We start from the raw sequence: 27,540 nt of genomic DNA, 5'->3' as shown, positions 1-27,540 counted from the left end.
TCCTTCATTTCCTTTCTTTCAATGTCCTTCTCTTTACTTTCATCAACAAATTATTTTTTCTCAGTACCACTGTTTTAGTCGTCTTCTCCTCTCTTTCCTTCTTTTTCCTCACTTACTCATTTCCTTTTCTCACTCATTGTACTCCACCTCACTCAGTTTTTCTCTTAGTGTGTCTACCTTATAACTTCCTCAGTCCATTTCCTTCAATCGTTGTATATTATCCTGTCTCCCTTCATCCTTTCACTCTATGACTGTTCTCCACTTACTCTCAGTTATCTTCTATTCCTCATTCTTCTAAATGCATCCTTAATTAGACTGTTTTCTGTCTCAGTCATTATATTTTTACTTACTTCTGTTTCCTGATTTAGTTTTGCTAACTCACATTGTTTTAGTATGTTTCTTACCTTCAGTTCATTTCTCTGTTCTTCTCTCTCTTTTTCTCAGTGAATCTATATGCCTTACTCTTTGTAATTTGCTCTCCTTCTATTTCTTTTTCCCTCTTTTTGTCCTTCTACCTTAGTTTATTTCCCTTTCTGTGTTCTTCACTCTAACTTTATTTCTAAATAGAGTGTCATGATTTTTAACCTCTTCATTTGTATCTTTTAATTTAAAATACATATTTTACAAATTATAACTTATTTTTTCTTCTCTCTTTCACAGATACCAACTGTAGTAAAAAAAATTAAAGTTACATTTATTATATGGTAAGTATGACTAATAAAATGTAGTTTGTTATCACCCTAAGCTTTAAGGTCACTAACATTTTCTCAATCTACCTCACTCCTGCGTTTTTACTCTGCTTCTCTCACTTATTCTTATTCTCCATGTTTACTCCCCTTTCCCTATTTACCCTCTCATATTCAACTTCTTTTGATCCCTATTCTTTACTTCACTTATCCTCTGTTCCCTTCCTTTGCTTCTTCACTCATTCTCTTTTTCTTAATTATTTACCTTACTCCTACATATATACCTCACCCCCCTCCCAACACATACACACACCTGTAACATACACCCCACACACACACCACACACACACCTCATACACACAAAAAAAACCTCCCACACACACTCCTCAAAAACACACACACATTCCATACACACACATACATCGAACACATATACACCCCACACTCATACACTTCTCACACATATTTCACACACCCTCATCTCTACCCACACCAAAACACTCCACACAACCACACCCACAGACACACCTTACACACCCACACTCCGACCTACACCCACTGACTCCCTGTAAGTCACACACACTGCATTACTTATCTTTTTTTGCTGTTTTACTCAAGCCCATTCAGGTACTGTTTCCTTTACTCTCTTTGTCCTCTCTCTTTGTCACTCCCCATGTGTTATCCTAATTCAATATTTCTCCCTCTTTCACCCCTCTTTACTTATACTATGGGTAGTGCACCGGGGAGCGTAACAAGGGGAAAACCAAGAGAAACAGTAAAATAATATTTTAGAGTGCTTTGAGGTAGGGTAGCTGTTGTGTTGTGTGGGTGATTTACTTACTGCACTCCTTCCACTCCTTTTCTCAGTCCCTTTGTTCTCACAGTTCCTCACTCCCGTTCAGTCCGTCTCTCTTACTGTAATTGTCTCTGTCTCTTCACTCTTTCACTACTTGTTCATTATGCTTTCTCCCTGAAGTTCAAGCACACTACGTTATTTACATTTCTTTGCTGCTTCAATTATTCCCTTTCTGTTACTTCTTCTTTTCTTCTTTCAGTTTTTTCTCTCTGTCAAACCACATGTTTTAACTTTAGTCGATTTTATCCATCTTATTTCATCCCTCTTTAGTTATGCACACTACTTTTTTCTCTCTCTCCCTCACCAGTGTTATTTACATCTGGTTCCGTTATTACTTTTTATTTGTACATCATTTTTTCTCTTTCCTTTTACTCTTTACAGCCACTCACATTCTTCATGTGCCTCTGCTTTAGTATTCTTCTTCTCTCTTTCTTTGTTTCACAGCCTTATATTTTTTTCATTTTCTCTCTTACACTTTCTTATATCTTTTACACTGTTTTACTATGTATTACACAGTACCTCTGTGTTGCTCCCTCTTGCTGTCTGTCTCTTAACATTACTCTCTCTTTCTCTTTCTCTTATGCTCTCCTTCTCTTGTTTTTTTTTTCTTTTGTTTTTTGATTGCGCTAACGGGGCGCTCACCGGTGCGCGCACCTGGAAGCGAACCCATGAGAAAAATGAAGTCAAGAGTGCTTAAAATTTTAGTAATTTTTTAAAAATGGGAGGTAGTTCTGAAAAAAACTTTTTTTTAATGTTTTTGTTGTTTTATATTTTTTTTATTATTTTTCTGAACATTTTTTTGTTGATTTTTTGAACACTTTTATAATTTTTGGGGTGTTTTTTTGGGGGAACAACAAAAAAAGGAATTACAAATGGCTCAACAGGAGCAAAAAAAAAAAAAGATTTATTGCTTCTTCTTTTGGTTACATTGATGGTTTTCCACCGCATTGCTTATTAAGATCACGCTTAGTTCCCCATAGCACAGTGTCTTGCCACAGAAGACACATACAATTTTGATACTGCCAAACTTTTTTTGAACATTGGGCACCATTTGCCGTCCTTCAGGTGCTGCATGTGATACTTTGGCAGAGGAGGTGCTGGGCTGTGGATTCTTCTGATTTTGCGCCATGGCACGAATCTCTGCTTGAGCAAGATTATTAGGATGCAACCTTTGCATGTGGCGCATCATAGTATAATTGCCGAATGAATATTTCTTCTTGGAATTGCCCCTGGAAAGAATATCTCCGCAAATAAGGCACTTAACCTTAGGGGCACTCACATTCTTCTGCCCAGGAGGGTGGGAGAAGAAGTCCCAAATAAAATGCACATTTATGTGACTCTGTCTTGGCTCTTCAGGCAAAAATTGCCTGGGTTGTTCCTCCTTCTCCTGTTCTTCCTCCTCATCCTCTTCTTGTTCAGGGACAAGGAACTGGGATGGTGGTCCTTCCTTTCTAGGTGGTTGTGGTGGTGGAGGGGGTCCACCAGCTGCAGCTACTAATGATGCCATTGTCAGAATCAGATACAGGTCTTCCTCTCTCAAAGTAGAAAGTCAGAGTCAGGAAAAAGGTGGGGGCTTTCATCATTTGAAAAAAAAAATGTTCTGGACCAATGAAAAGTGTTATTTTCAAGATACATGATCCAAGGTTTCATCATTTGGAAACCAAAACTGATCTGCACCAATTAAAAGTGTTATTTTCAGATCACATGACCCGATGCGCTTACGCGACGCACCCCGGGGCGCGCCCCGGGGTGCGTCGCGTAAGCACGTCATGACGTTGCGCGATCGTATGCGATCGCGTGATTCTGGGTGCGCTTACGCAGTGCGTCATATGACGCATCACGCGACTACGCGAAACGTCATGATGTTGTTTTCGTTCGCGGGAATAGCGCTCTCGGGACGCTCCCCGGTACGCACCCCGGGGCACGCCGTAACATTGCGCTTACCCGTGCGTTCACCGGTACGCGCCCCGAGAGCGCTCCGGGCGCGAACCAGGGCAAACAATAAAAAAAATATATATTTACACTATTCAAAATTTGTTATAAAAATTATTACTTTCTTACCTATAGATATTTGCTATTAAAAAACCTATGAAATTCACTGAAAAAACCATAGGTTTCACCCCAGTTATAGTTAGGAATTAGCATTTAAAAACCTATTAAATTCACTGAAAAAACCATAGGTTTTACACCAGTTATAGTTAGCTGGAAATTTTACTCGCATAAAACCATTGAAATTCCCACGGTATAGTTAGTTGGACTCACTATAACTTGCGCGTGCAATGCACTGCTGATGACGTCACATATTACATCACTCATGACATGGTCAGTGACATCACTCATGACATCACTGATGACACCATCCTTGTGACAGAGTGACAGACCTCCTTTCACTGTAATGTAACCCTTGAAACACATATTCAAAAATAGAAACTAAAATTTTCAAAAAAATTGAGATACCCATACCAGTTACAACAACCAATTCAATAATTCCACCATCTATATATACATCCACTAATTCACCAACAGTTCTATATAGTCACTCATACATATACTCACTCATCATATGTAGTGATACACCTATAATTCCTGTTACACACTGACAGGCATCCAAAAGTTACTCACACACATACTCACACATGCAAATAAACTATTGAACATCCATTCATTAGCATATACAGCTATACACACACTACCACTTTACTTCTAAGGAAACTTACACATACTTACTCTCTTAAACAATCACTTATAGAAACACATACTAATTTAAACAGGAACTCTTACAATCCCTCACTCTCACATATACTCACTTATATACATCAATATTCACATATACTAGATTAAAACATATGTAGTTACTGATAAAGACACTAGTGAGACAGTCATTCACTCACTAACACACACATATACACACTCTTCCACCCATACAGTCCTGCACATATGCTGTCTTCAAAACACATACAAAGAGAGAGTCAGTCATTCATGCATCTATGTGCTAAGTATTACCCCCACCAAACATATAGACACTCATATTGATATTAAAAAAAATCTAATAAGCCATATACCTACACATGTAGCTACTCACCAACCCATGCAGCCACTTATACACAAAGTGAAACATTAATACATATATTTAAATATTTAAACATTACTCACTAATATTTATTTTTCAGAAAGACACACATTCACTGGATGGTGTCATCAGTGATGTCATGAGTGATGTCACTGACCATGTCATGAGTGATGTAATATGTGACGTCATCAGCAGTGCATTGCACGCGCAAGTTATAGTGAGTCCAACTAACTATAACGTGGGAAATTCAATGGTTTTATGCGAGTAAAATTTCCAGCTAACTATAACTGGTGTAAAACCTATGGTTTTTTCAGTGAATTTAATAGGTTTTTTAAATGCTAATTCCTAACTATAACTGGGGTGAAACCTATGGTTTTTTCAGTGAATATATATATATATATATATATATATATATATATATATATATATATATATATATATATATATATATATATATATATATATATATATATATATATATATATATTACCTACTGGCGGTCGCCAGTAGGTATATATAGTTAGGATTTTTTCTCTATGGGTTTTTTGAAAATTCTATGTCTAATAACTTTGGCGTTTGTGGACGGAATTGGCTGAAATTTTCAGGAAAATGGCACATTTTGTTTCTGAGCAGCCCCTGAAAATTTTGGGGGGGTTCGTCAAGGGGGGGCCGAGAAAAAAGGGGGGTCCCAAAACGCGTTTTTCCCATGTTAATTTCCATAGGGCGGTTGGCCTCACTTTTAGCCCGAACGGCTGAATGGATTTGCACGAAACTTGGCAAAATTGTAGGGACTGGTAGCCCGATGTACCTTTTGTAGGTCTCAATATATGTGCTGCAGTGGATTTTGAGAAATTAACGTTTAAAAAAAGATATATATCTGTAACAGCGGACCGGGCAGCGGCCCAGGACGCGGACTTTTCGCGCAACGGAGCTTTGTGAAGCGAAGCTGATTGGTTCTCCGGCGTCTGTCAACATTCCAAACAGTCCGTAGCGGCCGCCATCTTGTCTCTCGGTAGGATCGAGAGACAAGAGGAGGCCAAAGCGAAGGGGCAAATGACCATAAGGGGGAATAGTAGATCCTCGCTGACCCCCTAGGTTTGATGTGGAGGTTTTAAAAGGGCCCCGCGGGGCAAAAAAAAAAAAAATAATAATAATCGAACGGCTGAATGGATTTGCACGAAACTTGGCAAAATTGTAGGGACTGGTAGCCCGATGTGCCTTTGCTAGGTCTCAATATATGTGCTCTAGTGGATTTTGAGAAATTAACGTTCAAAAAAAGATATATATCTGTAACAGCGCTCCGCTTCGCGTACTTTTCGCGTTACGGAGGTTTGCGAAGCTGATTGGTTCTCCGGCGTCTGTCAACATTCCAAACAGTCCGTAGCGGCCGCCATCTTGTCTCTCGGTAGGATCGAGAGACAAGAGGAGGCCAAAGCGAAGGGGCAAATGACCATAAGGGGGCATAGTAGATCCTCCCTGACCCCCTAGGTTTGATGTGGAGGCTTTGAAAGGGTCTCGCAGGGCAAAAAAAAAATATACCGTTTTTTTAGTTTTTAGTTTTTTTGCGTGGAGTGCGCCCGGTTCGCGAACCGGGAAGCGGTCTGGGGAGCGTACTTTCTTGAAAATTTGTGAAAAAAGTTAGAGTAAAATAATAATTGTGAGTGATCAGATGTAGGGTAGCTCTGAGAAGAGCTTTTGGGTTTATGGTACATTTAGGTACTTATAAGTAGGTACCAATGCACAGTCTTAAAATCAGAGTGAAAACTCTGTTGCCCTCATCTGAGAAGTGAACTCCATCTGCTCTGTAGATATCTTGCATGTAGTAACGCAAGTTATTGTTGTACAGGGAGCCCATTCCATGGTCTCTCATGTAAGCTGAAACAGATTTGTTTACATGCTTCCTCGATTTCTCAATTTGTGGACAAAATTGGTTCGACCACCTCCATTTCTGTCTTTGGCATATATTTGAATATACCAAGGCAGTCTGAGGAAAAAGTGCCATCAATTGCTCAAAGGTGTCCTTTAAAAGCATTTCCAGACCTACCCCAGTCAAAGTGCCCAAATCATTACCTCCACAGTGCACAATTAACAGGTCAGGTTTTGGCAAATGCATAAAGGTTTTCACCAATGGTATCAATTGGTGACATTTTAATCCTCTGTGGCCAAACCACTTAATTTCCACATCTTGTAAATTGAGGTTAGGTAAATTCCTGTTTTCAGCGTACCTTTGAGCCCAATAGATGTAGCTATGTCCAACAATCCAGACAGAAAACATGGCGAGAGAAGGTTCTCCTGCAGTCAGATGAAGTGTGGCAATGAAATGGCAGTTGAAAAAATGAGAGTGTAAAATGAAAAAAACTGAGGAGTTTCTGTGTTAATGAAGCAGTAAGAGTGATTGGTGGATTTTGATTGCTGAAAACAGAAAGTTAGTGTGCATGGATGAGTTCGTTGAAAGATGTATTTTGAGTGGCGAAGAAAAAATCATTAAATGAAAGAATGCTCTGGATATGCAGGTGCACTGAGAGTTCAGAGTTCAATTGCAACATTGTTGTGTGAGAGGTCTTGCAAGAGGTGGTTGCTATGCAGAAAAAGCAGAGAGGGGGCAGAGGGGGGAAGGGTTTTGCTTTGAAAAAAAGTGAGGGAAGAGTTTTGATTGGGTGACATGAGAGATCTGTGTGAGGAATTACAGCATTTCTGTGCTTTTGATAGCTGCAGACTCTGGAGTGCATACCTTTTGCTCTGCTGAAGACAAATTGGTGTGTTTCTGAGACTGTTTTGAAACTCAAAGTATTTGCTAAGGTGAGAAAAAATTTCTTTAATTTAGATAGAAAATAGTGTGCTTTAAGGAGAAAATTATGAAGAAAGTTGTGTTTTTCAAATGTTGCTTTGTCTCAAGTGTTTCACAAATAGATTTTGTTTCTTTGAGAAATTGTAATTGGAGAAAATGTGAAGTATTAGTACTGACAGGGCTTTTATGTGCATAGGAGTTGTGGAGTGTTTTCAAATTATGACTTGTAAATCGTTTTTGAGAAAAAGCAATGGTTTTAATATTGATGAGAAGGACATAATGGTGTCTGCTTCTTTATAAGGTAATTGAGAGTCTCTGATGTTATTTTTCCCATTTCAATGTAAGAAGTTTGTCTGTGGAGCAAATTGCTTGTAAATATGCTCCCACCTGTGCATGGCAAATTTAGATTTTGAAAGTTTCCGTTACATAGGCATGTTAAAGGTGACTGAAATATGCTGCAAAGGCAATCAAAAAATGCTTTTATGTGTCTTAAGGACATTTTAAGTCATTTCCCCATGTGCAGTGTTTTCAAATTATGAGTTGAAAATCGTTTTTGAGGTAAAGGAATGTTTTCAAAATTTATGTGCGCCATATGACCCCAAATTTCTTTTTCAGGGGTGCAGCAGGGTGTTCTTGAGACACCCCTGCACCGTCGGAAAAATTCGTAATTTGCGATGAGGTAATTGCTAATCGCAAATTGCACCTTCATTCCTATGGGCCTCCTGCTGCATGGAAATGAATGGGTAATCTTGCTGAAATGCAAAGTCGAATCTGTATTTAAAAGGGTCTGCACCTCTGTACGGGTGTTCGCTATGTGAAGCACGAAAGTTTCACGGGCCGAACTCAAGGCCACCTCTCTCTGAGACAAAAGAGCTCTTATTCTTGCCATGCCGTTGAAATGTGCTCCCAAGGTTGGTATTTGTGGCCAGATTGAAAACTCCCTATGTTCATGTGTGGGAGGAAATAGAACATTTCTGCAGCAAATAACCCGTTCATTTACTGTTACGATAAAATGAATACTTTTAATTAACCCAGAACAATCTTCATTATTGAGCATCAAATAACTACCATTTTCCAAGAACTTGAACGTGGGGATGATAGCAGGAACTGGTGTGCCTTGCAACACGCAAGCCATATTTGGTCGGTGTTTGTTGCATGAACCGTGTAACTGTATGTGCCTACACATTAGTGAATGATCTGGCGTCTCAGTGCATTCCTCTCCATTCAGATAAAGTTCTTGATCATCTTTGAAAATCTGTATGTGTATGGAAGCGACCAGACCTCATGAAGAAAACCACTACCTAAAGGTTAATAACGACCTATTGGTATATATTTCATACAATTTGAAAACTTATATAAAGCAAAAGGCAGCGTTATTAAACCGTGGATAAGGCACGTTGCCAAAGCAGTCAACCTTTTGGATTTATACTGGAAATGTTAAAGGAAGAATTACGGAGTAGGGCCTGTAAATCTTTAATGGACAACGAGTAAAATTACTCCAACCATCATATTCCTCTAACTCCGGGATAGTAGGGGTGTTTAATTTTTTAGAAGTAGCCAATCCAAAGCATTTGGTCTGGGAAATTGTTTCATTCACAAACAACATATGATTTGGGATGAGACATGCACGGTGGAAAGCCTCAGTGCCTTGTACCTGCCAGGTTTGTGAACCCCAAACTGATGTAGATCCTGGATATTTTTACTCTGTGTTACGTTAGCATGGGCTCATTACTGGTTTAAACGCCATTTTTCCTTTTTTGTAACTTCTGCACACAATACTTAGTTGTTGCTTTAGCTTTCAGCCTACCTGCGTCAAGATCTATGCCTGCTTCAAGCAGGCGCAGGGTTTTGATGTAGCTTTGTCCTATCTGATTGTAAATGCGGCACACCGTGGGTGGCAGAGCAGTGGTGCACGTTAACTGGTGCATCCCTGGGGATGTGCTAGTTAATATAAATCTGCCCCTTTACATTTAATTATGTGCAGGGGACACAGAGTAGGTGAGGTTTATCCAAGGTTAAGAAGAGATGAGTCTTGTTCAGTAAAAAATTGGAGATAGGCTTCAGTATATTATATACTTAAGTAGTGTGTTAAGTTTTTGATGACTGTTATTAATTTACTGTTGGGTAATAGTGGTTAATAACATTTTTTATTATATTTTACCACAGATTCAACTGCAGATTATTTCAAGATTTTAGGATGCCTAGCAAAGAAAGAGTAAGAAAGGCTGCAAAACGTCAAAGACAGCAGGACCATGGAATAATGCAGCAGTCCTCTAACAAAAAGATTTGTCAAGTCACCAAGAAAGCACCGGGTAAGAGTCGAAAAACAGTCATAAGAAATATGTGTAGTAAAAAAAATATTACTACAGAAAATGTTTCAGTCCAGAGAAGGAGAAATAATTCAAATGGTAAGGAAAGGCCAATGAGAAATGTTACTGCTAGAGTAAGAGATAACTCTATGCATGAAAGTAGAAGGAAACAAGAGTTTAGGGATATTCGTAAACGAATGTTCCGCAACAGGATAATTGGGAATTTGTTAAAAAATATTAAGAAAGGTCAGCAGAAAGTGGTTTTTTATAAGAGAAAAAAAATAGTTGAGAAAGTTATTGATCAGGCATTTGAAATTAAACGTAAGTTATTTATTTTGACAATCAATAGAATTAGGAAGCTAAACAAGGTAATTTATGATTTCAAAAGAAATAGTAGATGGAAGAGAATAGTTAATCGTAGTAATTTTTGTGAAGTTTTTTCTGGAGAATGGATGCATAGTTCAAGCTCTGAGGCATTTTTTAATGAGGAGAGTTATTTCCAGGATAATGATTTGGTGCATGCAGTTGACACCAGTGGTCGAGCTTATGAAGTGAAAGATGGTTGTCCAGTTGAACAAGAAAAACTTGTGAGAACAGAGATAGAAGAGGTGTTAGGTAATGAGGTTTTAGGGAGACGTCCTAAGGGTCCTGTGTACACCTGGAAGTGTAGTAGTATTTGCAGTGTACGACAGGATTCCATCAATTTGCTTTGTGATTTTATACGGTCATTTAGTAAGAACAGTTTGAAGCAGAAAATGAAGTTGTTGCAAGAATTAGATCCTTGCAGAGTGAGAGAAGTGATAGGTTTGCATGGTCATTCACTGGCTTGTCTTTCCAGGAGAGTATGCCAGAGTGTTTTTCATCATTTCAGGATGCTAGCAGTGCATCATAATAAAGTGAGGAAATTAGTTAGAATGTTGTATTATGCTAAGAGTCCAGCAATTATGCTCAAACAATTATGCGCTGCTCTTTTGCATGGTTCTGAAATAGATGTGAAGAATATATGTGAAGAAATTGAGTTTTGTTACTTTGGAAGTAAAGAGGAGAATGTTGAAATTGACCAAGAAGAAGAGAGTAATGTGGAAGATAGTGTACAGGTTTCCAGTACAGATAATTTCCAGAGGGAAATTGCGACGTTTGAGGTGAAATCAAGTGAGAGGCCAAATTTCACTTGTGTGTGTTGTCGACGCACTTATTATAAGAATCAGACTAAGTTAGTGGATTTATATGGAAAAAGTGAAAGGGAAAATAATAGTGAATGGAAGGATTTTACAACATACTTGATGGTAGAAAATTGTTTTGATTTGGGATTGGATCAACGTGTGTGTACTTATTGTTGTAACAAATTAAATCAAAACCAGATGCCTGCTAGAGCAGTTCATAATAATCTGGAATTGGTTGAGATTCCTTCTGAATTGAAGGATTTAAATACTTATGAATCTATTTTGATTCAAAGTATCCATCCCTTTCAGGCTATTGTAAGAATGGAGCCAAAGACAGGGAAATTGCCTCCATCAGATTTACAGAGAGGATTAAAGGGAAGAGTTGTTTATTTGCCTCTAGATTTGAAGAAAAACATTAACACAATTGGAGTAGAAAAAGTGGAAGAGGAACCTCTTGTTATCTTAGTTAATGGGGTTCCGACAAAGAATAAGAAAATATGGCAAGATTTAGTAGATGTTAGGAAAGTCAAAAGGGCAACATTGTATTTGAAAAAATATAATAAGTACTATAAAAATGTATATGTTGCAGAAGAGGGAGTAAGTGAGGAAGAGGATAACGATTTGTGTGCTGGTCAAATTGAGAAAGTAGAACCCTGTACTAGTGAAGAAATATATGAACATTATAGTGTTCATCCTTTGCATTCCAAGGAAGTCATGGGGAATGCTATTGAGTTGTTTCAAATGAAACAAGCGAAAGGGAGTCCCATTAGTGTTTGGGAGGAAAGTTTGGAAGCTCGGTGTTTCCCACAGCTTTTTCCAACAGGTCAGGGAGGAAGATATGATGAGCGACCTCATCAAATTCCTGCTTCTGAATACCGGACTTTGCGATTGTATGCAGGAGATCCTAGGTTTCGACAATGCATTCCTTATTTGTTTCATCTCCTGTTTGAAAGCGATCTGTCTGGACTGTCATATGCAGTGAACCACATCTTAAAAAGTGGTATACACATGCAAAACATCTCGGCAAGTGACTTTATGGATAAAGTCAATGTCCAAGACAGTATTTTGGATTCTCACCTGATTAATCTCATGGCGTGTCAGCGTGGTACTAATGAGTACTGGTACCGTCGTCATGGTGATTTAAAATGTATGCTAAGGAACTTAGGAACTCCCACATGGTTCCTCACTTTGAGCTGTGCTGAGTATGGCTGGGAAGACTTACTTGAATTTCTACGAGAGGCAAATGCTAACGTAGAAAACATCGAATTCAAGACACCCGGAGAACTGTGCTCTTTGGATCCAGTCAATGTATGTAGGTACTTCAATCATAGATTTGAAGGTATGATGTCTTTCATCATGAATAAGAAGAATCCACCTCTTGGAGAGGTGTTGGATTTCTTCTGGAGGAAGGAGTACCAAGCAAGAGGTGCTCCTCATATACATATGTTGCTGTGGATCAAGGATGCACCTAAATTTGGAACGGATGCAGACGACTCAGTGATGAGTTTCATAGAACAGTATTCTACGTGTGCTGTTCCAAACGCAAAGGAGAAAAAAAGCCTAAGAGAAAAAGTTCTACGTTTCCAAAGCCATCGATGTGGAAAGTACTGTCGTCGTAAATTCCGGAACAAAGACAAGTTCTACACCAAATGTCGTTTCGGCTTTCCACGATCGGTGATTTCTAAAGGAAGAGTGAACAGTTTGATGTCTTCGCTGCGACATAATGTGATGAAGAAATCACCTAAAAACACATACAATTTGAAGAGGAACGAAGAGTCTAAGTACATTAACGACTACAACCCGGTGATTTTGTCCATGTGGAATGCTAACATGGATATACAGTTTGTGGCTGATAACTGTATGGCTGTGGCTCGGTATGTGACATCTTACATCACCAAAAAAGAGAAGACAGAATTGAAGGATATGTGGGAGGACATTTCCCATGAAAAGAGCCTCAGCAAGAAGTTGTACAGTTTCAGTCTGAAGATGTTGTCGCATCGAGAAATCGGAGCTTACGAATGTTCTGACCGGTTGTCTTCAGCAAGTCTCTATGCCAAGTCCAGGAGTATCGTTTGGGCGAGTGTTGGTCTTGCTGCAACGCGTAATCGAGTTCTGAAACCTGTGCGGGAAATTGAGTATTTGGCGGAAAAGGAGCCAAACAGTACCGACATTTTGAAGAGCAACATGTTGGATACATATTATCCAAATCGAAGCAGTCACCTTGAGAATGTTTGTCTGTATGAGGTTCTGCAAAATTACATATTCAAGAGGAACATCAAAGAAGATACTGAGAAAGGAGTGTATGCTGTAATAGGAAGTGAGGGATGTCTGGTCAAGCAAAGAAAATGCCACTTGATAAACCATCGAAAATTGAGTGGCGAATCTCCTGAAAAAAAGGAGTTTTTCTATTTAGCACTTTTGCAACTTTTTAAGCCTTGGCGTGCAGAAGAGGAACTGCTTGGAGATTTCCTTTGTTACGAAGACTCATTCAATGCTGCCAAGGAGACCATAGAATGTCCTGCTTTTCCCAAATATGTAGAAATGTTGAATGTGGAAATTGAGCAGGAAGCAACGATTGCAGCCGAGATTGCCAGAGACAGTTCTCAGGACAGTCAGAGTTCTGCTTCATTGAGTCAGGATCCACTAGGAGGACCTCTTATCGAAAATGAAGCTGCCACTGCTATGAATGAAGTGGAAAGAGCCATGGCACATGCTCAGGAGGATGCGGTTAACTTAGGAGAGTTGGAAAGACAACTCAACGTTGAGCAGAGGAAAATATATGACGAACTTACCATGCAAATTGATCATGGATTAAGTCATGACAAGAAAGAGTGCTCATGTACGTGGTTGAAGCCTGTCCGACTGTACGTGAGTGGAGAAGCGGGAACTGGAAAAAGTTTCCTTATTAAAGCAATTTCATGTTATTTGCAGGAAAGGACAGACTCATCGCTGTCTTGTGTTGTCACCGCTCCAACTGGACTGGCAGCACATAACATTAAAGGGATTACTTTACATCGTTTACTGATGCTGCCAGTGGAGCATGACAACAAATTAGAATATCACAAGCTATCTGGAGATGCTTGTTTTGAAGTTTCAAGAGTCTTGAGGAAAATGAAACTTCTTATCATTGACGAAGTAAGCATGGTTTCCAATGTCATGCTTGCCTTTGTGCATTTGAGAATGCAAGAAGTTCTCAAAACAGAGTATGATGTGTTATTTGGTGGCAAACACATCATTGTTTTCGGAGATCTTCTGCAGCTGACACCAGTGAAAGGGCAACCTGTGTTCAAAATGCTCACGCATGAAGATACCAGGAAGTGCTTAGGGAGTATTGGCAACGTCAATATATGGTTAAACTTCAATTATGCTGAACTGCATGAAAATATGCGTCAGGCAAAGGATGAAGTTTACAAGACTATTCTACAAGATGTTAGAATTGGAAAAGTGACCGAGCATGGGAAAGAAGCTTTACATGCACGATTACTGACAAATTTATATCCAGACGAAGATGTTGTGCCTGAGAATATTTTTCAGAAAGTTACTGAGAAAAAATCTGGAATATGTTTGATGCCAACTCTTGCAGAATGTGCCAAATTCAACAACAAAATGTTGCATTTAGAAAAGCAAGAGATTGTGAAATTGGAAGCTATTGACAGAGTAGAGCATATGGGATCAACAATTATTTTGTCTGAGAATCTGAAAACAAAATTGGATTCATTAGAGAAGAGTATATCTAAAACTGCGGGTTTTGAAAAGACTCTGAATGTGTGCTTGAACTGCCGTATAATTTTAAGAAGGAATTTACATGTTGAAAGAGGTCTGGTAAATGGATCAATGGGTAATGTTGTTGATTTTGTGAAATACAGAAATAGAGATGGAATTGAATTTTTAAAAATTAAATTTGATGGCATTGAGGAAGTACAGCTAATTGCTCGTTGTTCTGCTAGATTTTTGCTTGTAAAAGACTTATATGTTCGTCGTAAGCAGTTTCCTGTTTGCTTGGCATATGCGGTGACAATCCATAAATCGCAAGGTTTAAGTGTAGACTGTGCATTGGTGAATATTGGCAGTTCTGTGTTCAAGGAGGGTATGGCATATGTGGCATTGTCACGAGTTAGGACTTTATCGGGATTGTACTTGATTGAGTGTGATGTCACAAACATTTGTGCGGATCTAGATTGTGTTAAGGAATACAATAGGTTGAGAAGAGAGTATGCGCCACATTTGCCTCAGTATCCTTTGTTTGAGAAACGTGTGGTAGGCCGGAAACGAAGAAATGTGACCAATACTGGGGAGGTTGTAGCAAAAAGACGAAAAGTCGATGAACCTGAAATTATAAGCAGAAACAAAAAGGATTCTGTTGAAGATGTTGTTGGTTTTCAATTTGAAAACAGTTCTGGTGTCAACTGCTATGCTAATGTAGTGATTAATGTTTTGTTTTCTCTACAAAATGTAAAAGAAGAGATTGTGGTCAATTCTGATCAAAGATTTTGCAGTTTGTTAAATTCTGTGTTAGAGAAATGTAGCACTGATAGAACAAACATAGAAAGTGTGTCTGAAATTCGAAATCTGTTAGACAGATGTTCAGGCCAAACACAATTCTCTCAAAATAGTCAGCAAGATTGTCAGGAGTTTTTAATGTATATGCTTGATGTATTGTATGCTGAAGGTGTAGATGTAGATCATCTGTTTGGGCTTTCTTATCAATGGCAGCATGACTGCGAGAACTGTAGGGTATCAAGTAGTACTAGTGTAGACTCAGAAAGATTTATATATTTAACTTTGCCAGACAGTAAATCAGTCTCTTTTAATAAGCTAGTAAAAGCAGCTGATCACAACATGGAGTGTAGCCAATGTAAATCTGAAATGATGTCCACATTATTTATACGAACATATGGCCAGTATGTCATTTTAATGTTCCAACGATGTAGGCCTGATGGAACAAAATTGACAACTTTAATTAAAAATTTTGTGGCTTCACAGTTGTCAATATCAGGAAGGACTTTTGTAACTGTAGCAATTATATATCATGATGGTTCTTCAATATCATCAGGACATTATACAGCTTATTTAAAGTGTAGAAATGGCTGGTCATTCTGCAATGATTCTGTTTTAATTTTCAAAAAAAAATTGCCATATGACCTTAAAAACTCTTACCTGGTGTTTTTAAAACCAAAATTTTAGGGAAAGAATCTCGGGATGTGCTCTGAGGAATTTCAAGAAGTTCTCATGGCTCCTACACTATTTGGCCTTGAAGATAAGTGTAGTACAGAGACATAACTTTTTACCATAACACTGGACGTTATTGAGAAATATGTGCACTTTGAATGAGTTCAGAAAAACGATTTCTTTTTATAAGCTAATTGAAGCAGCGAATCAAAACATGGAGTAGAGGGAATGTAAGTCTGCAATGCTGTCTACTGTTTTACATTGCTTTGTGATTAAAAGTGATGTAGAGAATTAAATAATTGTACTAGTCATAAAGGTAGTGTAAGTCTGCTTCATAGTAAGCAGTATCAGTGTGATAGGAAATGTAGAACATGATTGAGCAAGAAGGGGAAGATATTACTAGTCCAGGATTGTGTAAGTGATCTTCAACATTTTAATTCTGAAAGTTGTGGAAATGCGAAAAGACGGGATTGGCTAACAAGAAATCCAAGAGTTATACATGGCTCTGACAAGATTTGGCCTTGTGGAATCTTGTGGTAGAGAGCAAGAAGTCATTTATTGTATGTAACATGTTTTTGAAAACGATGGAGGTTTTCTTTCAGAAAGTGGCGGGTTGAAAGTAATAACAGCACAACAGAGTGTAAGCTGTTCATAGGACATCCTTGGCCGTCATGGAAAGTAAGTTAACTTTAAGGAGTTCTGAATTCTGATTTCTAATGTTGTATGGGTTTTTTAAACACAATCATTTTGATTGTGTTTTTTTTTCCCCGCTGTTATATGATGAATACCTTCAAGTCACTGTTTTAGTGAAATTTGATACATTCTGAGAACAGCAAAAATAAACCATTTAACATGTATAATTAATTCTGTTCTGTTTGCATTTATGATGTACATGTAGAACTGTGTAGGAGGCATGGAGAAGGTGAGGCTTCTGTAAGTGTCAAAGTTGTTGCATACAGTGCTCATATTCTACGTAGTCTTTTATATTTCATTACTTTCACTGTTTCTGACTGATCTAAAAAATTTTTTTTAAAAAGAACAGTAAGTATAAGGGAAGGAAACAGACAGTTATGTTAAAAGAAACACAGCTATAGGGAATAAACTAGGGATACTGTTACCCGCAATCCTCTGCTGATGATGTCACTGAGCATGTCATGAATGATGTAATATGTGACATCATCAGCAGTGGATTACGGGTAATAGTATCTCTAGTTTACTCCCTTATAGCTGTCTTTCTTTTAACATAAGTGTCTGTTTCCTTCCCTTATACTTACTGTTCTTTTTAAAAAAAAAAATTTTGGGGTTCGCTTCCGGTTCGCGTACCGGGGAGCGAACTGGGAAGCGAACTAAGAGAAATAGAGGTTGGCACAGTTGCAAATATTGTACCAATTTTTTAATAACGGGGAGGTAGTTCTGAAAAGAACTTTTTTTTAAATTGTTTTTGTTGTTTTATATTTTTTTTATTATTTTTCTGAACATTTTTTTACTTTTTTTGAATTTTTCTGAACAGTTTTATATTTTTTTTGTTTTTTTTTCGGAGGGGGCAACGAAAACGATTCATTGTAAAGGGCTCAACAGGAGCAAGAAAACAAAAAAAAAGAATTTATTGTTTGGGGAGTTTCGGACAAACATGAGCATGATTGTCAATAGCTCTGTTGATCAGAGTGATGCTACTTTCTGCGTAGCAAATGAATCCACTGCAATGTACGCAGACTTGTTTTACTTCACGAAATCTCGTTTGTATATTTGGCACCATCTCCCTGCCCTCTGGTCCCGTTACTTCCGGTACAACAGATCTTCTGGCCATAATAGGGAGATTATCTAGGTCGTCCTGTTCCTCTTCTTCCTCTTCTTGCTGAATTATAACTTTAGCAGGTGGTCCACTCTTCCTTGGATGTGGTGGAGGTGGTGGGGAAGCACCAGCTGAAGCTAGTAAAGAAGCCATTGCTCACTGGTAACAAAGGGTCTTTCTCTCACAATGATGAAAGTCAGAGTGAGGAAAGAAGGAGGGATTTTCACCATTTGGGAAAAAAAATAGTTCTCAACCAATGAAAAGTGTTCATTTTAGATCATATGACCTAGTCTTACATCATTAGGAAACCGAAAGTGAAATGAACCAATGAAAAGTGTTATTACCAAGTCACATGACCTGCTGTGTGTATGTTACGCGCTTTGCAGGGCCTCCCGGTTTGCTTCCAGAAACCTGTGCTTTGCGACTCGGTAAGCGTACGAGTTCGCTAACGTAGCACGTCATATGACGTATCACGCGACAACGCGAAACGTCATGCGGACGGGAGGCGTCACGATGTTGTTTTCTAACGCGGCAGTTGCGGTAAAGAAACGTTTACCGGCTCGCGGTCTATTTCGCGGCATCAAGGTCAGCTAACGGGAAGCTTCCCGATTCGCGAAGCGGGAACGAAGAAAAAAAAATATAAAAAAAAAAAGTTATTAATAAACATATAAAATATATTTTTGGATTTAAAGAAGAATACATTTTACAGCTACAGATATTAGCTGTTAAAAAACCAATGAAATTCACTGAAAAAACCATAGGTTATAGACCATATATAGTTAGGAATTAGCATTTACAAAACCTTGAAAATTTACTGAAAAAACCATAGGTTATAGACCATATATAGTTAGGAATTAGCATTTAAAAAACCTTATTTTACTCACACAAAACCATTGAAATTCCATATATAGTTAGTTGCACTAACTATATATCGCGCACCCACAATCCACTGCTGATCATGTCACATATTACATCATTCATGACATGGTCAGTGACATCACTGATGACATCACTGATGACATCTCAAATGACATCACTGATGACATCACTGATGACATCTCAAATGACATCACTGATGACATCACTGATGACATCTCAAATGACATCACTGATGACATCTCAAATGACATCACTGATGACATCACTGTTGACATCTCATTTGACATTACTGATTACATCACTGATGACATCATTCATGTGATAATACGATGAACCTCTTCAGACTCTAATATAACCTTAGATACACTCAGTGTAAACAGACACTCATAGACTGTCACTCATCTATGGAGTTACTCAGACACTTAGTCAGTAATGCAAAGAATCAATCACACCTCCATTTCCTCAACTATACAGTTATACACACCTTACTTATTCAAACATATACTAAAACATATTTACTCACTTATACAATCCTGGATACAAGTTCACAATGATCCATACAGCCACTCACACATTCACTGGCTCTTATGCACAGTTATTTATATATGTCAACTCTCACATGTACTGTATTTTACATATGTACTTACTTTAACATGTAGCACTGAGATATCCATTCACTCACCAATACACTCATGCACACAGTCAACTGCCCATACAGCTGTTTCCACATGCACTTTTGAACCCATACATCTAGTCAATCAACTGCTCACACATCTATGCAGAGAGTCATACACCTCCCAGCCACCCACACACACACTCAGTCTCCCATACAAATGCTTGGGCAACCAATCAATAACCCATATAGTTAATCATATAGCTACTGATCAACACATGCAGCAGTTTACAGAACAACAGACATAATGATGCACAAATTAAGACAGTTTAGTCACTAACCCATGCACTCAGTGAGACACATTTAATCAGTCACTCATACAGTCAGACATGCCCCTACTAAATCCTTCATCAAAACACTTATACATCCACTCATTCTTCAATATGTAAGACATATTTTAACTTTACAGAATTATACAGTCACTGGATGTAGTCATCAGTGATGTCATCAGTGATGTCATTTGAGATGTCATCAGTGATGTCATCAGTGATGTCATTTGAGATGTCATCAGTGATGTCATCAGTGATGTCACTGACCATGTCATGAATGATGTAATATGTGACATGATCAGCAGTGGATTGTGGGTGCGCGATATATAGTTAGTGCAACTAACTATATATGGAATTTCAATGGTTTTGTGTGAGTAAAATAAGGTTTTTTAAATGCTAATTCCTAACTATATATGGTCTATAACCTATGGTTTTTTCAGTGAATATATATATATATATATATCAGTTCCGTTTTCCCTTGTTCAGGGAATGTTTTCTTCGTGCACTCTCGTCCTCATTCAATTACACAACACGTTCTGTTTGTCAAATTGTAAGGTTTATTGACAGCCAGCCAGCAGCACCTTACGCGTTTCGGTCTCAGCGGAGACCTTGCTCACAGGTAACCAGATTTGACAATTTTTTTGATTTTTAAAGGAATTACTCGTTATTTTACATCACTTCCTGTTAGTTCCTACAGGATTTCTCGGACATGTAGTTTATGTCAAGGTACATTAATTCCATGTTACCCTCATTGAACAGACCATCTTGGTTATTGTTATCCAATCATGTTGATATATCACATAATTGTTTCAACAGCGCTTATCATTTACACATATAATATTTGCAGAGTATTCATAATTAAAGTGCAATAAATTTCTGGTGACATGATATAACCAACCCACATGGATATTATTTTGAATCATGTTGTTACGCCACAACGCTATTTCAATAATCGTCACTCATCAGTGTCACCCATATTGTGCCATCACGCCCTCCAGTGGGCCTAATCAATTAAATCTCAAAGTTTTAATGAATGTTTTCATGCATTCATTGGGTCTCTCTTATGTATGCTGGCCCTCCGGGGGCTTTAGTCCCTCTAAGTGCAGGGCTCCAAGAGTCCCCTTTCAAGCTGATTATAATGGTCAAAGTTCATACATTTTATCAACCACTATATGTCCTTTAAGTGATGTTCAACTAAGTGTAAAATAAAATTTATAACAAAATAACAGTGCACAGTAAAAACTCTTAAGAGAGGTAACAGTCTTACTCTAGTGTTCATTTGTCAATGATTCATTTGTTCAAAGGTGGCAATGTAACTCTTCATCCTGGTTGTGCCCATGCGGGCTCAAGGTTCGAAAGCTCATAATGTGTTTTGATTCTTTTTGTCGCATTATTTTTTCGCGGTCACCTCCTCTTTGACTCGGTCCCACACTTTCAATCCCAAAGAATTTCAATTCTTTCCAATTGCCACTGTGTTCTTTTTCCATATGTTTTGCCATTGCGTTACTGCGATCTGAATTTATGGTTGCTCGAACATGTTCCAAGATTCGCAGTTTCAGTTCCTTCTTGGTGCTACCAATGTACTTTAAAGAGCAAGGGCATTCTAACACGTAGATCACATATTGCGTTTTGCAGTTTATTAGTTGATCAATGATCCATGTTTTTTTGTTGGCCATCTCTAACTTCTTTGTGTTTTTGGCAATACAACAAACTTTGCATCCCGAACATTTATAGAATCCCTTAGGTTTGTACCAATCACTCGGTTTTTTCTTTTCTTGAAAGTGACTGAAGATGAGTTTATCTTTTAGATTTTTAGCTCTTCTGTACGTAACATTGGGATGATCACCTACAATTTGTGCAACTTTTGTGTCCATGTGTAAAATGTGCCAATTCTTTTTAAGGATTTTAGTTATCGATTGATTAGCAGTTGAATGAGTGGTGATGAACCGAATTTTTTGATCATCTGAGTTTGGTGATTCTTTTTCTTTCAATAAGTCAAGACTTTTGACATTGGAGGCGCGGGTTAGTGCCCTTTGGATGGATTTGGGATTATATTTGCGTTTTACAAATCTTTTGCTGGACAGTCTTTGGTTTTTATCCCAATCTTCTTCTTTTGAGCAGATTCTCTTTATTCGCAGATATTCTCCGTATGGAATGTTTTCAATGAGACTAGGTTGGTGAAAACTCTGCGCATGTAGCACTGAATTTGTTGCCGTGCTCTTGCGATGTAATGTAGTTTGTATTGTGTTATTTTCAACAAAAATTTCTGTATCTAGAAAGGTCAGCCTCGATTCGCTGATTGCGTAGGTAAATTTTAGACCAAAGTCAGAGTTGTTGAGAGTTTTGAAATAAGCATCAAATTCTTGATTTGTTCCATCCCAAATTAGCAGCAGGTCATCTATGTACCTTAACCAAGTCACAATTTTTGCTGATGCCTCATCATTCTCAATTCTCCAAGCCCAATTTTTCTCCCATTGTCCCATTGTTAGGCATGCGTACGACGGACTAAAAGAAAAGCCCATCGCTGTTCCTTTTGATTGACGGTAGATTTCTTGTTCAAACATAAAGATATTTTGCTCTAAACACATCGAGATCATTTCTAGGAGCATATCATTATGGTCTGCAAATTGAATGCTTCTTTGCATCAGGAAAGAATTACATGCTTCCAAACCCATTTTGTTCTGAATGTTCGAATATAGTGATATGACATCCATTGTGATGAGCTTGTAAGAGGGTTGCCATGGAGTGTCTTGTAGTCTTCTCAACATGTCCTTTCCTGATGCAAAGAAGCATTCAATTTGCAGACCATAATGATATGCTCCATTCAAATTGATCTAATTTCAATAAATAAATAAATATATATATTTAAATATAAAATTAATTGAATGATAAATAATGAATATACAGTGTAAAAACCTTTTTATATTGCTGCATGAGTGCAGTTTAAAACATTTGATATTGGTTAGTCGACTGAACTGTGCAAAGACCCACCACACTAGTTATTCATGTTCAAACATTTGGACATAGTGTGGGGGACTGTTGTGCGGAGTGGAACTCCTATTACTGCATAAATGCTGTAACCTATTGTAGCCCCATATGTTCATACCGGTCACCTGTCCAAAATATTATATCAACTATATACACTGGGGATGTCTTCTGATAAAAGCTAGAGCATAGATCGCTGTAGTGGAAAGTGCAAAATTAAAGTGCATAACCAAGTGCTGTTACCTTGGGAGGGCAGCCGCCCGACACAGCTGTAAAGTGCCAGTGCAGAAAAACTATAAGGTTAAAAAACAATGGGATAAAAAACAGTAGATTAGCAGCTGAAAACTAGTTTGTGCATATATCTATGCCACATCATGCTTGAATTAATTCATTCTTATATGTCCAATTCCTGCTTACTGTTACATGTGCTATGCAATTGGGCAATATTGTCTACAGGATCACTATTGGATATCATATCCAATCTTTCCAAGTTACAGGAAATTGTGCAGATCCTCCCTGTTGTTGAGCCCTTTGGGAGATCTGCTATCAAGCTCTAGAATCATGCGAGATTCTAGTTGGTGCAGAGACCGTTCCCTACTCCCGCCTCTACGAGTGATGGGACCCGCCGCAATGACAAAGTATTTCAGGTATTTTAAGTCATTATTGTGTTCAAGCCTGAAATGTTTGCCAACTGGGTACGCTGTATCGTTATTCACGATCGCTCATAGATGTTGCAGTATTCTGACATGCACCTGTAGCTTTGTGCTTCCCATGTATCTTAGGCCACAAGTGCATGTCAGAACATATACAGTGTACTCAGTTCTACAGTTGTAGCTGCCTTTGATCAAAATTTCAGTGGGATTTAAAGGGGTCATATATTTTATGGTATTTTCACTAAATGTGCATGCTTTGCATGTAGAGAATTTGAAGAACCCTTGTCTTGGCTGTAGCCACATTTTTTTGGAATGATTTTCAGGGCTACTCTTGACAATTTGGGACCTCATAGAGACACCCTTCCTGAAAGTGATTGTGGTATTGTCTGTTAGGTTTGGTACCAGAACCACATCAGTGACAATGATTGACCAATTCCGTTTAATGATTGACCTTATTTGTCTTTCCTGCTGGTTGTAAGTTAGGAAGAAACTAGGTGCATTTATTTCCAGAGAATGATCTATGATTTTGTTTTTTGGTTCCAACAATTATTCTCTAGATTTTAGGGCCACTTTCGCTACCACCTCCTTGAGGACTGATTCACTGTGCCCTCTGTGTCTAAATCTCATTAGTGCCTCCTGTGTGCACTCATCTTGATCTTGTTTGGTACTGCATATTCTTTTTATTCTCAGGAGTTCCCCATAGGGTATACTCCGTACCAGGTGTTTGTGATGTGCACTGTCAGCATGGAGCATGGAGTTTCCTGTTGTTGTTTTTCTGTGTAGAGAAGTAGCAATATGTCCTTCCCTAATGAATACTCTAACATCTAAAAACTCAGGGGCATATTACCAAGGGCCCTTATCGCCGCTTTAGCGGGACTTTTTCCTGCTAAAGCGGCGATAATTTGATCGTCCTATTACCAAGCTGTCGCTAACACCAGTTAGCGACAGCTAACAGGCGATAGCGAGCATCTTGGGGCCCGCTTTGCATGTCAGTGATATTTATCACTAATGACATGCAAAGTGGGTGTGCCAAGATGTTAGCGACTGAAAACAGTCGCTAACATCGCTAGCTCCTATTACCTACAAAGGTGTAGTTTTGGAAATATTTGCGCTAAGCGCGAATATCTCCAAAAGCTAACACCTGCCCAGAGCAGTTCTTAGCCATGTTATCCAATAGGAGGTGGATAACATGGCTAAGAGCATTGTCATGATAATGTGTGAATATCACTGTATTTTCAGCGATATTCACGCATTTCGAATGATTTTTATCGTTTATGAGATAAACCTTGATGATAGCAAGGTATCTCAGTGATAAAAATCATCGTAGCGCGGCGATAAAATTATTCGCGCTAACCTTGCTTAGCGATAAATATCGCTATTGCTAGGTAATATGCCCCTCAATGTTCTCTTTGCTGACATGTGAGGTGAATCTTAGATTTGCAGAATTGACATTAATGCTATTGATGAACAGAGTGGCACTTTCTTCATTTCCTTGCCATACAATATAAACATCATCTATATATCGGAGCCAGTATTTCACATGCCTGGCATACATGTCTGAGTGTGTGGCCCTGAGAGCCCACTCCTCCCTCCAGCCTACCATCAAGCAGGCATAGCTGGGAGAGAAGCAGGCCCCCATGGCAACCCCCCTCAGTTGTTTGTACATATCACTTCCATAGATAAAGTAGTTGTTGTTGAGGCACCATAATATACATTCCATCAACATCTTGTTATGTTCATAACATTCTACTGGTCTGGTATCTAAGAATTACTTGACCGCCAATAGTCCTATTTGATGGGCTATGCAATTATATCATGTCCAAAGTTATAAACATCATGTCAGGTTCCCACTGAATGCCTTTAACTTATTCAAAAAATCTCCTGTGTCCTTTACATATGTGGGGAGATCTTTGACCAATCTTTGTAAAAAATAGTTCACATATTGTGGTATGTGTTCCCCCATACTGTTGATGGTTGATATTATCTGTCGTCCTGGAATTGGGCTGATGTTTTTGTAGATCTTCGGGATAAAGAAAATTATTGGAACTACTGGATATTCCCCCCACAAAAACGTAAATTCCGCTAATGCTTTCAAACCATCTCGTTTGAACTGGTAAAGTTTTTTGTTCAGAGATTCCTTTGCTTTGTTGTATTCTTTTAAATTGGATTTGCAATAGCATTCTTGAGCTGAGAGTTGCCTTTGTGCTTCTTTGTCAAAGTGCTAATAAATCTTACCGCTTTAGTCTTGCGCAGGAGCAGAAACTGACGATAAGCTGACTGTTCCCAACTCCCTCTCAAAGACCCTGCAGAGCCCGTTATTTAACTTGACTCCCCAAGACCTCTAAGGGGGAAGGGGGAGTGGATAAAATATTAAATCAAAGAAGAGACTGTTCTGGAACTCTTACTCAGCTTCTCTTGAGTTGTCCGACCCGCAGACTTCTTATTCAGAGATTACCTAAAGCACAGTATAATGATTATTATATCCCTACTCTTGGCTTTACTTGCTAACCTAAAAAATAGACTCCCTATTTACCAATTTGTCCAGAGACTATAGCTCCTCTTCTTGCCTTAGGGTTGTGTGATTCTTTCTTTGTATCTCTCTTCTTAAATATGAAGAACCCTGTATAAACACACTAGCAATAATTAGCCTAACTTATCTCTATGCATAAATCTAGTTGTTATTTTAGTAACTAATGTTTTCCTTACTTCATATTTTTTAAGAGTTGATCTTTTAATAGTTTCTTGCTAAATGAAGATTAATCTTGACAGTCTGGAATATTATATGTACCTATCAATAACCTATCTAACCCAATATTAGCCTATACCCCTATAACTCTAGCTACTGTTTAAATTAAATTGCTTGTTGTCTGCCAAATATTCTCTCTTCTAATTGCAATCGAATTTCCTTACAAAATCAACTTCCAGTATTTATTCACTCCTTAACCTTTGACTTCTTGCAGTCACAGTTCAGATAAATATTTTCTCCTCACAAGTCGTCTTGTAACTCTGTGCTGTTCTTATTATTTAATGTCCAAAAAAGAACGTCTGTAAATTGTTCACTTATCTCTGCCTGTATCTTGTACTCCTAATCTCTCTCTCTCTCTCAAGGTCACTGCTCTCAAAATACCGCTGCTCCCACGTAGACTCTGTGCAGCTGTCAAACGGAACTTGTAGACTGCTCGAACCGGGATTTTTCGTGTGACAATTAATCACACATCAGAAGGTTTTCACTGCACCTGCATTCTCGTCTTTTCTTGTTACACAAAATAAACACTCTGACAAGAATTCTCCTTAAATTACACTAGCTGAGAAACACTTGACTGGCTCTGGAACGTTTCTCAGTAAAGTGCGCAGTTCTTCAGAACAGCGCGCTATACATTAGCCTGACACCTGGAAACAGCCAAATCAACTAGACTGCTAACCCGCACTCGGGAATAGCGGCCAGTTTGGTCCTCCATAACTGCTGCAGTAATGCCCATCTTTTGCTCTTTGGGCAATTACTCTTACCAAAACTCCATGATTTCCACTTAATCACAGAAACAGCGTGGTTTGCTTTTGAGGTTCTGATAGTACCCCCCAACAAGGCTGGTTCTTCCAATCTGGGTTTGGATGGAAACTTTTGATGAAAAGCCTTCACTAATCTAGGAGCGTGTACATCTGAGCTACACTCCCAAGATCGTTCTTCTGGGCCATAACCTTTCCAGTCCACCAAATATTACAATTGTCCCTTGAGTCTCTTTGAATCTAAGATGGCTTTTACTTCATACTCCAATCCAGATTCGAGTTGAATTGGTTTAGGAGGTAATTCAGTTAGTAAATTGGGTGAAGTTTTCTTAAGCAAGGAAATATGAAAGACAGGATGGATTTTCATCTTTGCAGGCAATTGCAACTTGTAAGCCACTTGATTAATTTGTTTCTCAATTGGATAGGGATCTATATATCTTGGCAGGAATTTTCTGTTACCTTTTAACCTTAAATTCTTTGTGCTCAGCCATACTCTATCTGTAGACTAGGTCCAACTCTTCTCTTTCTGTCAGCATAGATCTTATATTTTTCCTTAGCCTGATTTAAATTGTGAATTGCTTCTTGATGGTCCTCTTTTAAATGAACGACTAAATCTTTAACTGCTGGAACTGCAATTTCAGCGTTAGTTACTATAGCATTTGGATGTCTCCCATAATTTAAATAGAAGGGGGTCAAACCTGTAGACACATTCTTAGCACTGTTATGAGCAAACTCAGCTGCCCA

General features: G+C 38.4%; 1 protein-coding gene across 2 annotated transcripts in view; it reads right to left on the bottom strand.

The window, feature by feature from the left end:
• LOC144772974 (coagulation factor X-like) overlaps positions 1-27,540 on the bottom strand; it is a 484,958-nt gene that overhangs the window by 353,900 nt on the left and 103,518 nt on the right. The window lies entirely within an intron of this gene.

Source organism: Lissotriton helveticus, chromosome 8 (assembly GCF_964261635.1).
Source record: "Lissotriton helveticus chromosome 8, aLisHel1.1, whole genome shotgun sequence".
Lineage (NCBI taxonomy): Eukaryota > Metazoa > Chordata > Amphibia > Caudata > Salamandridae > Lissotriton > Lissotriton helveticus.
This window is presented reverse-complemented; position numbering and strand designations above follow the sequence as displayed.